The 13,552-nt window shown below is 35.4% G+C and overlaps 1 protein-coding gene across 3 annotated transcripts in view; it reads right to left on the bottom strand.

Annotated features, from left to right (window-relative positions):
* Positions 1-13,552, bottom strand: part of CHID1 (chitinase domain containing 1) — a 128,098-nt gene that overhangs the window by 65,861 nt on the left and 48,685 nt on the right. The window lies entirely within an intron of this gene.

Here is a 13,552-nt window from a genome sequence, read left to right as displayed (position 1 = left end):
AGGCTGAGTTCTCTGGCTCATTTCATGAGATGATTATTGCACTGTCACTTACTTGATAAAAATTATTTACCTGAACCACTATTAGTATGAAACATGTTTAGGAAGCAAAAGGTCCGTTTATTTTTTTTTATGAGAGTGATTTTTTCCCCCCCCAAACTTTACAGCAATCCTGGTGGAGGTTTTGCTTGTTTAATAGACTCCACATTTGCCTTTTTTTCTCCCTGTCAAAAATCTATCCTCCAGACAAATTGTCTGAAGAGAAAAGGCAAAGCAACTCCATTCATTAAGATTATATTTAGCAATAAACTAAGACAAACAAGCCAGAGTCTAAAGGTACAAGATATAAGGAAGTAAGTGAGGGTGATAGGAAGAGCCTTCAAGAGAAATCAGACGAATCAAGAATAACAAGAGATAATGCCCAGGACTCATTAAATAACTGATTAAATGCCTATGATTAAAGTAATTCAAGAAACTGGAAAATATGAAAAGCTACTATTGGGTAAGGCAAAACACATCTTGGCTTTCAGTGAAAAAAATCAGATGTTCCTTCTAACACCTCACAAAAATCTAAAACGAAACATCAGCATAGCCCAGTTAAGGTGTCTAGCTGACACCCAAAAATTTATTATACCATTACTGCCTACCATTCTTGAATTTTGCATTATTTTTATTAATTCACCATTGCTCTGAATGTACCACAGTCTGTCTTTCTATGCTAAGTGGCATCTTTTCAATTTTACATACAGAATCGCTCCAAAAGCACAAACTGTATATTGAAATTAATTCCAAGCTGTTTCATCTATTCTAAAAATCTCAATATTTGCCAAAGTTCTAATACAGATCTCTTACCAGCAATATTCCTAGAACTAAAATACATACACGTTTGTTTTTCTGATAGTTCAAATAAAGGGGAAGAGGTTAAATAAACTGCTTTCACAGTGAAGTCAAGAGCAGAACTGAGAAAGTAAATGAAAAAGAGCAGCTTTAGTTCTATTAAAAATTCTGCCTTTTCACCATCATATTCCTTTCCTTTCACTTCAGAAACATAACCTTGAATTTTTATCTTGGTAGCCAAAAGAACAAGGGTCTCCACAGATGTCTGAATGTTTTGAATAAGCTTTGCTATCATTTGCTTTCCAAACTCCACAACAGCTCTAGCCTTATATTACAGTTGGCTTTGGAGGAGATGAGGGACTTTGTTCCCCTCTGACATAGCACAGTTATCAGGCATATTGACTGGAAGTATAGATTTAGCAAAAACACAAAGGAAATGAAAAGATTTACGCAGCTCTGGTTTCCTCAGATACCATGTTGTCAGTAGTGAAAGACATGACCCTCAGTCTGACAGTCCCAGCAAAAAAACATGCTGAAGTCCTATGTCACATCAGGTTGTTTAAAGGACAGCTTCAACTTAGAATAACTGAAGTTGCATTTAAACATAAATAGAAACTGTTCAATGGAGGTGCAGGTCATCTAGTTAAAAGCATAGCTTTAGGTGATGGGATTCAAAAGTTCTGGTCAAAGGTCACAAATGCATCCCTTAAATTAGATGGCTACTTCAGGACAAACTATTTGAAGCCATTCTTTAAAAGTAGTGGAACAATAATTCCAGATAAAGATTCCATTGATCAATGATTGCTTTATTATTCTATTAAATTTGGAAACATGGCTACAGAAAAGTAGTCAGTACATTACAATGATTAAAATGGCAAAGCACTAAAAGAACGAACAAGGGACACTGAGGACATTTTGTGCCATTGCACTACGGCATTATAACATGGTCATGCATGATGTACGTTACGCTTAATATCTTAATACTAAAACTACTTGTGTTTTATGCATCCTTAATAAGATAATTGTATTAAATGGCAAGATGCTCTAAACTTAAACTTAAGCTCTAAACTTAACAGCTATGAAAGAGATTACATCCTGAGAATCATTGCTCCACTTACTGAAATGAGCAGCTTTATAAACAAGTTAAAATCAGAACTTGAGCACTTTTCAGTAAATAAGTATATAATTTCATCACTTATGCCACAATGTTATGGTTTTTATTTCTTTCTTCAAGGCCCAGCACACTTGTGCAGAAACAGTCAACCTACTTTTTTTTTTAAATATGACTCAGACATGTTTCTGCAAGGAGTTTCCCCCCCCCCTTATTTCTATAAATATTGCTAGTTCAACTTATCTATTACTGGCTACCAGAGAATACAATTAAACTGTGGAAAATAAAATCAGCTTTAAAATTGACATAATAGTACTGAATAAATAAATATACCAGCATTTTTCACATTATGCATTTATATAAATGAGGGAAGGTTAATTTCGAAAGCCATCTCTCTCCCATTACTCTTCTTGCCTTTATGTCTGATTTTGTGCCATCTGAGGACTCATTTTCATGAATGAGTAGTTTTTCAATGGATGTGGATTATGTGAGCAGCAGGCGTTATGTGTAAAATGTGCTAAAATAGATAAATGTTAAAATGTGTTTCTCATTCCTAATAACAAACGTTTCAAGCTGAAAATTTAATGTTAAAGTAAGCTCTGAAAATAAATTTATTATACTGTGTACAAACATTTTTAGTGTATAGATCATCAGCTTTTTAAAAAATTTCAGCTCAAGAAACATCCTATTACTGAAATTCACATACCAAAGAAATTAAAGCTGCCAAAATATTTTAATTGCAGATACTTCCAAACTCACGCAAGGAGGAACAGAGACATTTAAACAGCAGATAAATAAACGTCCGAAATCAAGAAAGAGTAGGAAAAGTGGTCAAAATATAAAAAGCAAAGTAGATAATATGACCTGGATTATCTAATACTACTTGACTGGTCTGCAAGCACATTTTGGAATACAGGATACTAAGAAGGTAGAAAAAAAAAATACAAATTTTGGAAATAACCCATTCTTAAAATTTTAAGCCTTCTATAGGTATCAGAGTGAATTACACTAGACTGCTTCTGTGGCTTTTCTACACAGAATGTGCAGAAATAACAGTGTTAAAACTCCAATGATAACTTCCCATCAGACTCATGTGAACAGAAACACTAATTTCAAATGAGAAGCTGTCAACATGTAGCAGAGAGGGTGATCTTGTGTCCATTGCTAAGAAGGGAATTCTACTAACTATAGTGAACCTTGAAAAAGTGAATTGAAATTATTTAGAATGTAATTCTGAACAGAACATGTCAAAATATGCACATTAATATAATTTGAAACAAATGGTTCCATGTCAGCTCTAGAAAACAATTTTTTTCCATGCTCTAAAATGACTATTTTTGAAGACATGTACTTTTCCTTACTGCAGCTAAAAGATCACTTCTTTTCCTATTAAAGTATAAGATGACTGAAAAGTCCTTCAGAAAAAATTGTTTCACCTATTGCTACAGACTCCCTACTGCTTAAATCTTGAAGACTAAGTTTACGTTCCTAACATACTCCTACTTATACATCTCTTTCTCACGGTATTATAAAACAGATTCTAACAAAATATTACTTATCCTGGAACACCTTATTGTACATAGTAAAGCATGCAACCAATCCTTTATTACACAGCTTGATAATGACCATTTCACAAAAGACTAATGGCAAATGGTTTCTTTGCAAATTATCAGTGTTTTATTTTAGGCAAGTTCATTATTCAATATTAGATTTTTGCTTTAAAAATCCACAGATTTTCAATTATTCTTAATACAGTAGCTAAATAAATGCTACCAGTCAACTATAGGGTTCCAGGTATATCTTATGCTCTAAGATTTCCCTTTATGGATTTCCTCAAGGAAGAGTCTAGGGATAACGAGCAGCAAGAAAATTCTTCATTTTTTGAGAGGTTTTCAGACCTGATTGAAATTTATTGATGGGATTCTTTAAGCTTGACATATTACCACCAGTGGTAGGAGGTGCTTTTTTTTTTTATCTGGGGAGAGACTAAATTCACTTTACCCTTATCAATCACCTTAGTTTCTCCTGACAAATTTTAATTGATTTTCTTAAGACAAAGCTGGTTTTGGTTGACAGTTTCCATCACCAGACTGATCAGTTTTCTTTCATGATTACGTTTGCGTGGAAGAATAAAAAGAACAGCTAAAACATTCTTGCATATAATTATTTCTAAATCAGAAAAATTATCACATGGATACTGCTATATGTGTCTATGCTTTTATATGGAAGCACTGTGTCTGCTGCCCTTATCAGCTCATAGTTCTAAAAATCTTATAATTGGCATAGTCAAGTAAGGTTTACACTGACACTTAAGATTTAAACCTTTGCAATGTGAAATCCACTTTATACATACTGATGCTTATAATATTGGTTTCCAGGGTCAAACATAAGAGCACTTACCAATGACAAACAATTTACCATTCATTTTTAACTATTCTATCCATTCCCCTGTCTTCTAATTCATTTTCCCAAGGATACATACATCAGCAAAAAGAGAACTGTTCAGGAAACCTTCAATATGCAAACTCAAATACAGAAACAAACCCAGGGTAAACTAAACACTTCAGAATGGCTGGACCCAGCTAAGACTTAATGTCAAAAACCAAAAAGTTAAAAACAGAGCAATCCTAACACAGAAGAAACTAGATTTTTAATTTACAAGTAAGCAGCAATCAAGGTGATATGAGACACCCACATCATATTTATAACTCAAAATTTCAGTGTTAACTGCAGAGACACTACGCTCCCCATGATGTTTTCATCATGTATTGACTAGGTAATGAGGGCTCAGCAATGCCAGTTTGCCATGATCGTACGACTTTCCCAGGTTTGGTACGTAGAGGTCTCCTTAAGGAAGCATGTCTCATTGATTTGTCTCCATATGCTCATAATCCTCAAATGCTAAAATCTAGGACCAAATCTATAGATTGTTCTTCCCTATAGCAATCATAACTTTTCACTCACACTGTCAATACTAAAATATATACCACTTTTATATTGAGTTTTCTCAAACTGTCTAGTGCCTCATTACTATAAAATGTAGAATCTAGTGAAATGTAACTATATCTGAATCCATTAAAACTAATTCAAAGCAGTACAAAAATATGAAAAGTGACAGCTTCATCGACTTTTACCTTTCCAGGTCTATGGCTCCAAGTGATCAGCATATTAAGCACAGACCTCTAACCCACTACTCCTCCTCAGCTGGAAACACCTGAAGAAAATATGTTACTGGGATTCAAAGTCCAGGACTCCAGGAAATTTTGCTTTCCTTGAAACTGTGAAAAATTAATCTTGTAAAACACTGATGTCTCTAAATTTTGGTAAATAGAAGGAAACACTAATGATAAGATGACCTCCTCTGGGTTTTAACCATTGTAGGAGATAATTCTATAGAATATATATGAATTCTATATATGCCATATACACCCCCACCCCGTAATTTGAGATTGGCAGTAGGACTATCCCCAATTCTACAGCAACTGAGTTGCAGAACTTAAAGACTCCATTTTAAACCTCTTGCCCAATCAATATCCTCACCCACAAACAGGGAAGTGCACGTACCTGCTCTAAGCCTGGCAATACAGCTACCTTGAACTTTACACGAAATACCATTCCTAGAGGAATTTTCTTTCCCCTCCCCAACCCTAAGGGCCAGTAAATAACAAAAGGCAGAAGCTATTTGCAAAAGGTTTACAAAGATGTGGTATATGGGGGGATTTTCAGGTTTTTTTCAAAGACAGTTTCTTTCTAAAATAGGCAACAAAACCAACATTTGTCTTAAAGCTGGAAATCGCATACATAAATCTGTCAGAAAGAGATAACTATTTAGGATATATAGATATATTTTGAGCATAAACTTGTACATTTCATTCAGCTTCCAAATAACTAATTTGTCATAATTTTCATAATGTATTTTTTTCTAAAAGTAGATTAAGTATCAGAGTCTGCTTTGATTTCCATTTTAGCCATAAACAACACTACATTCCAGTAACATTATGAAATGCAACTCTCCTATTTTTAGAGCACAAAATCCAAAAACTATTTCAGCTAAAATTTATTACTCAATGTTTCTAAATCCATTTTCCTAAAATAGGCGTGAACTAATTTGGGAGGTTGGGGGGATGGACCCCATCTCCCTTTACTTCCTGGTGGTAATAATATACTGAAATATCTCATAAAAATGTAAAGAAAAAACTTATCAGACCTTTTACTACTACTGAATGTTATCAGCAGAAAACTCATTCAATCACCTGCTGCATAACTCCAAGTGTAAACATGCTGTTTGCACAAATCAAAAGTGTTAATGTTGTGGAACATACCTGCACTTCTGTTACTTCAAAGACTGTAGCTATATGCTCCATTACTATTTTCTTTAAGTATTACTTCAAGGCTTCACGCCTATTCCTAAGTCTTATGTATTTCTGTGCTTGCTTGCTCTTGACTCAGTTATCACATCCTTCCATTAGGAATTAGATAACTCTGCGTACTTTGTTGCTGCGATTGCTCCTTTTCGTACATTTATTCTTGCCCTCTGAAATGAGTGTGCACAAAAAACAGCCTTGAGAAAATGTTAAAATATTTTTACAGAATTTTTTCTACTGCCTTACGCAAAGAGTAATCAAAGTTTTGTAACTTTACCTTTTTTTTAATTATCTTGTTTAAAAGCATCATGTCAAAATGAAAGGAGGCATTTAGATTGTATGATACTGCCTACATCAAACTTCTAGTTCATATCAAGATTGAGCTGTTACAAGAAAAACTAACAGCATACTTTGGTCTGCATCATGGAACAGTCTCAGAGTACATGAAATGGCTGCCTATTTTTGGATGAAACAACAGCAGAAGAGGCACTCTAACTGCTACTGAGTTTCAGTCCATAGGACCAGACTAGAGACATCCCAAAGAAAAAAGCCCCCAAGACTCATTGTGTAGGCACTGGGTCCCCAGCATCACTTTGTGCCAGCCTGCTTGACAGCATACACATAGCCAAGTAATGAAGGAGTTACTTTAGTAGATCAGGAGGGGGGAAAAAAAAAGCACACAACTGTGCTTAATCAGGATTTACCCTAAGTTTCAGAGTTTGCTAAATAAAGCTTTGAAAGTGGTGCTCTTTAGGAAATGAAAGAGTATATAATTGTCTTCCTATAGATTCAACCAACCGAAATTATATTGGAATTACCAAGAAAGTCCATTCCAACTTTTAAATCAATACTGATGATACTCAGATTAGTTTCAGCAGGCCTATAAAAAAAGTCATCTCTCAGTTTTAATTCTGACTGCTTCCCCAACAATCATGGCAATTCCATTCACTGAACAGACTAATGTTAAAATTAGGGAATGAGGACTGGAAAATCATTTTAAGATTAGAAAAACTCCAAGCTGTTGTCTCTTAAGACTTAAAAGAAAAGTCTGTCTGTTTAAAAAAAGCATACACTATACATCAAACAATGCCCCTCCTTCAACAAAATACAAATGATCTCATTACTGTCAATTTTCCAGTAAAGAGGATAGACCATCAGAGTCTGGCTGTATTCAAGTTGCAAGATAAACAAGCCTTGTCTTACAGTATCTGTATTCAGAAACATATTCCATTATTTTTCAACGCAGCCCAATTTTTCAATCATCAGACACACTAATCAATAAAAAAGTGGTCCACCTAATCAAAACCAATAGGGGAAGTAATTTAGACATAAAAAAGTTGGGGGTGGGGGGGGTAGGTTGGGGAACACAAGAAAAACAAAACCAAACCACAAACGAACAAATGAACCAAAACCCTAGGATGTATTTTTCTCAGGAAAAGGCCAAAAACTCTCCCAGGCTAGAAATAAGAGAGAAATAGCCAGCTGCCTGGAGCCAGCACTTTAGTCCATGCATCCCTGTCAGTGGTGGCTAGGTCCCAGGGTGATTGATAAACTTCATCCAGGCTGCTGTCTTTTGGCTCAAAAAGAGGAGGACTTCAAGCCTTCAGAATCAGAAGCTTCCCAGAGGAATCTACATTGCATCTGATCCAACAAGTTAGCACAGTGCACTTAGTCACCTCTAGGCTAACTCATATAAAGACACTAAGCATTTTCAGGAGGCCCTTTTCACACTCATCTCCAATTGATTTGCAATTGAACTCAACACAATGAGTATGTTTTGGGGGATGGGCAACACCAGGCAAAAATTAATCAATATCCTTTCAGCGCTGAGCATGAGAGAGGATGGGGCAATGGGAGCTATGGGATTGATAGCGGAGGAATCTGGATACACACGTATTGTTGTTACCTGTTCTGTGTTTGTTAATCACCGTGTATTTGAATAGATTCAGTCAGGGCTAGAAGTAGTTTTAGGTCCATCACTGGTGCTCTCACAAGCCCAAATAACATTTCCAAAGCAATGAGTTTCTTTCACTTTACAGTAGATGCAGACACCCACATGCAAATCTATGAACTTAAGTAAATTTACCTTAAGGTAAGGTTTCTGGCTCTTCCCTTTGTTTTAAACCACAGAAGTGTTTTTCCCAATTTCATCGTGCTATCTTCTCATGGTTAGAGCACCACGAGACAGTAAAGAACTATATCATTATTACTTTGTCAACATTTGACTACCTAAATATTGCCTGTAGCAAATTTACTATTAAAAAAGATTCTGAGAGACAAAGAGCACATTTCACAACAATATGCCATTTAAAATGTACATCACAACTGACTACACTTCTTTAAAACAGATGCACTGATATATAGTCATCCATAGTCTATACGCCATTGCACAATTGAACTTCAGAACCAATCGTTTGCCTAGTAAACACAAGCCACCATTCCCTAATTTCAAATGAAATAAGAAATGTATTTTATATAAAAATCAATTATAACAGCTTCGCATTTAATGTCATATTTACAACGTGGCCAAGTTAATTTTGCTTTTTAAGATATCCTATCTACTTAATATGAATTAAATGGTCTTTCACTTTCAGCTAACAGGTCACACTCATTTTCCATTCCTAAAGGAGGGACAGATATACCATGAAGCCACACATAACAGAATATCCCAGAGGAAATTTAATAGAATAAAAACATTCCTGAATTATTTAGGTATTTGTAATATAGAAATACCTTCTTTCCAGTTTCAGGCCCAATTTTAACTTCCTCCTATCACTGCCACGGTTTTACCATCTGACCCAGCAGTACAATTTAAGAAGAAAGAGCTTAACAGTTTCTCCAATGAAACGGAGAGGTGGACAACAGATCAAGAGGATCTTCAATCCTACAGAGCTAATTGGTCCATCTGTTTACTTGAAATATTAGTATCTCCCCAATGTTACATAAATGATGAGCCATCAGGAGACACAATCCTGGTATGCAGGGAAATAGTGGAAATCCTGAGAGAATTACAGCCTGAAAAGAAATGTTGCAAAAGCCTTAAAGCTTGAAGAGTAAAAGCCCCCCTTGCACAAGTTTTTTTTTGCTATCTTCTGTAAGACAAAATCATGAGTCACAGTTGGCCCAAATCTTCTTAAATTGCTGCTAATAAAGACTGCCATGGCAATTCAGGGAAAAAGCTCACCTTTAACTGTTTCTAAGTACCATGTTTTATTACCTGCTATTTACAGAATGGCAGGCAGCCAATAAAATTCTCAGTAGAATTCTACATCCTCACATAGCTTGCAAGTCATCTTAGTTTCTATCTCTGAATAGCACAATGCATTGGCAAATTAGTTTCTCCCTTGCTTCAACTGGCAATTTATTATATCAATCTTTTTAAGTGTTTAAAAATTAACATAAAAATCCCTATTCAGATTCCTTTAAATAAAAGGTAAGCACACACAGTATTGTCTCACAACAATGGAGTTATTCACTTATCTATTTTCAACAGCTACATTTGGAACAAAAGCAGCTTGGGTGCAGAATATATTCAAAAGTTATATACAGCCACATGGAACATCAGAGATGTATCTTCCCTCTTTCAGCACCACACAAAAAAAGACAAAATGTCTTTAACACATTAAACTTAGCAGGGATGTGCTCAGTAAAGAAGGCTGAGTTATTAAATGTAAGTAGCACCATTACCACCTGATAGCCTTTGATTTACATTGCTTTTAATTCACAGCTAGCAATGAAGTTTACCAGTTCCCTTTTGGCCCAGGTTATAAAGGTTACAGATTTTAGATGGCATGGAATGGAACACACTACTGCACTGCTGTCCAACCTCCCATGAGAAGGCAAAAGAAAACAATGGGTATTACTGCAACTGAAATATAATGTCCCAATGATTAAGAGAGATTCTGAAGAGCAGATAGCCAAAGGTGAAAAAAGTAGATTAGAAGTAAGAAGCTTGTGAGATCAAGGGGCTTGCTGATCTCAAAAAGGACTCAATGCTAAAGATTCTGCAGAAAGGCTAAACAATTTCTTAAGCTTCAGGGTATACTGAAGAATTATTTACCCAAAGACAAACACTTTTGAGGTGACCAAGAAAAACTGTCATGTTGCAGTATCCATAGAGGACGTGCTGGAACAAACTCATCATTAGAGCAGCAAGTCAGCAACACCAGATGGTTATATTCTAACAGGATTTTAATACAGTGGTAGGTTTTAATGACTACATCTTAACAGTTTAGACACCTGATTCTTGACAGCCAGAGGGCAGAAAACATTGCTAGAAGCACCAGAGGTGATATGGGGAATCACAGGCACAACACCTTTATTTCAGGCTTAGCATTTCATACAAGTTATGTCAGAACTAAATATACATAGGAATGCAGCTTTGCTGCAGCTAAACAACAATAGTACTTGGTTGATTAAAGCACCAGAATGTGCTATAATGTTTGAGATTGACTTGTATTAACAAATAATACTTGTGACCGAGCTGCAAGATGAACACATTGTTACTGTAAATATAAGCTGTAGTTCTTACTGTAATAACAAACTACATCGTGCTGTGAAAGACAAATTCTGTTTATTTCATTTAATCCTGATATACATACATATACAAGTACATACACACATATTAGTTTTTATGGCATGTATGAAGGAAAAAGGATATTGGAAAGGTTGTATATCTTTTCAGCAAAATGGTAACCAAGTACTTCTACCTTTAGATTACATTCTGCAATTAAACAAGACTGCCAGATAATATTTTATGCAAATAGGAATTCTATTGAAAGTTATTTTATGAACTTCTGGACTGAAAAAATATTCAGTGAATGAAATCGACCTATGGTCAGAGCCTCTTTCCATCACATAATTCCTATCCTAAAGGAAAACACAAACATGAGACCAAAGGTTTATGCTGTATGTAATCCTATGTATAAGCAATACTAATAATCAATTTAAGTGCCTACATTTACATCAAACAACTTCAGAATATAGTTTGCCACTGAAGCTTGCAATTCTCCAGCTCTCTTATTAAACGTGATCAGATTCTGATGAATATGCTTCAAGACAACAGCGTGCACCTTACAGTGTGCCAAGGAGCACTGGCATGTTGGAAATCTGTACGTGCAATAAATTTCAGATGCAAAAACCTGAAACCTACAACAAAAAAAGTTGATACCTACCATACTGCACTTAACTGACTAGATTCTGAATTAATTTTAATACCAGTACTTTAGCTTAACCTCACTATCACTACAACATATGGAGGGTGCCATACAGGAGCCATGACTCAAACCTTCAACACTTTTTACAGGTCATGACTAACACTGGGTTATAGTCACCAAGAAACAGGAAGCCCAAATTCACTAAGGAGCCAAGGTGAGAAAAATAATCAAGCCATCCACTTCAACACTGGACACAGCTTCTGAGCAGCCTTTTTACGTAGTGTGAGCCAGATACAAAAATGAGAAGAAACAGGATCAGCCTTAGCCATGTGTCTTATCACAGAAAGAAAAATCCTGATGTAGCCAGAGTATTAATAATGGAATAAGAAGAAAGCTTTTTTGGAGGGAGGGGGGAGGACCTTCTCTGAACAAGCTGTGCCCATTGTGGTATTCACTTGGATGTGATAGCGATAGTTTTCAAAGACTCACAGCTGCTAGAAATTAGGACTTCCTTACAAACAGCCTGTTAATAATTAAATGGCAGAAAGCTTATTTTACACTAGTAACTTTTTTCCTGTTGCTTTTTCTAGTGGGGTGTTGTTTTTGGGGTTTTGTTTGCCTTTTTTTTTTAATGTCAAAAGCTTGGTCTATTTTGAAGCTGGTTTAACTTCAACCTGTTTCACTATTACATAAATACGCATGACATACAGCAAAGATTAATACTGTGCATGCTCAAAAATACATTTCTGTAACAATAAACTTAACCATTGACCAATGTTTGGTTGGTAAGGCAGTGAAGTGAAAATTAATGTGGTTTATGTATAAATTCAAAGTTTCTTAAACACTTTGTCCAGAATCTTGCTTCTGGTAGGTATCTGAAAAATTACAATATCATGGTCTGTAATGAAAAATATGTTAACAGGACCATTCTCTGTATAAAATATATTGTCCTGTACTGTGTGCCAGTGCCCTAAATACAGGTAAACATAGCCTCCTTCAGTAAAAGTTAGATTAACCATACATGACTCTTTGCTAGGAAATTTTTACCATTAATTAAAGAGCAACATGAATTAATACTATAATATAGTCCAGAAGAATCTATGAAAAGTAAAAGTAGATGCCATCCTAATGTGCAGTATGTTTTCAAGTGGAAACCTCATTCCAGAAGTTGCAGTTCAGAAAAAAAGATCCTTTTTATTCTGCTAGATAGTGCAATATTACGGTGAAGCTCATTAATTGAGCTGATCTTGTATAATTAGGCTTGTAAATCAATAATGCTTTGACTATTTAGTATTTTTCCTAACCACTACAACTAACTTCACAGAAGCCATTCTGATATACTCACTATATACCTTTCACCGTAGGCTATGGCTTTATTTTGCCCACCCCATAGTCATTTTCTGTTATTCAGCCAGATTCAGACACAATTCAGCACTGGGAGAAAACTGTGTCTACAGTATTATACCCCTGCAAACAGCCAAGGTGAAGCAAGAAGACAGCAGAGGCAAGTACAATGATGACAAAGTGTTTGCATAACTGAAGACACAGACACAAAAAATTCAGGCCCTTACCTTGTACAATTGACCTTGGATAATATTTCAATGCTTAACAAGCAATCTGTTACTACATTGAAATATCCTGATACAATGAACTTAGTAAACTGTGAAAGTGAGAACAGTCACCTGTCATGCTTTCGGTTTGTTTCCACTTGGCTTGGTTCTATTTTATAAATTAATAATTAACTTCTGAACACACTTGATTTTCCTGCCAAATTCACACTGTTTTTTCTTGCTTCTTCTTCTGGCTTGAGGTACTGTACCCTGACTGTATTTCTCCAAAGCTCACTGTTATTATAGGTGGTTATTACCCAAAACTAAACCAACCATTTTCCTCTGAGAATCAATACAAAATTTCCGACTGGCTTTGGAATACTTCCCTTTATCTTGTTATAGATTTTTGTCTCCAGGTGAGTTTATTGCAGTTTTTTCTACTCAAAAGAAACTGGGTGGCATATCACTGTTTGAAATCAGTATCAAATTTCAAAGTAACAGGTAAAACAACTTCAGGAGCTGAGAGAAACAATCTTT

Source organism: Grus americana, chromosome 5 (assembly GCF_028858705.1).
Source record: "Grus americana isolate bGruAme1 chromosome 5, bGruAme1.mat, whole genome shotgun sequence".
Lineage (NCBI taxonomy): Eukaryota > Metazoa > Chordata > Aves > Gruiformes > Gruidae > Grus > Grus americana.
This window is presented reverse-complemented; position numbering and strand designations above follow the sequence as displayed.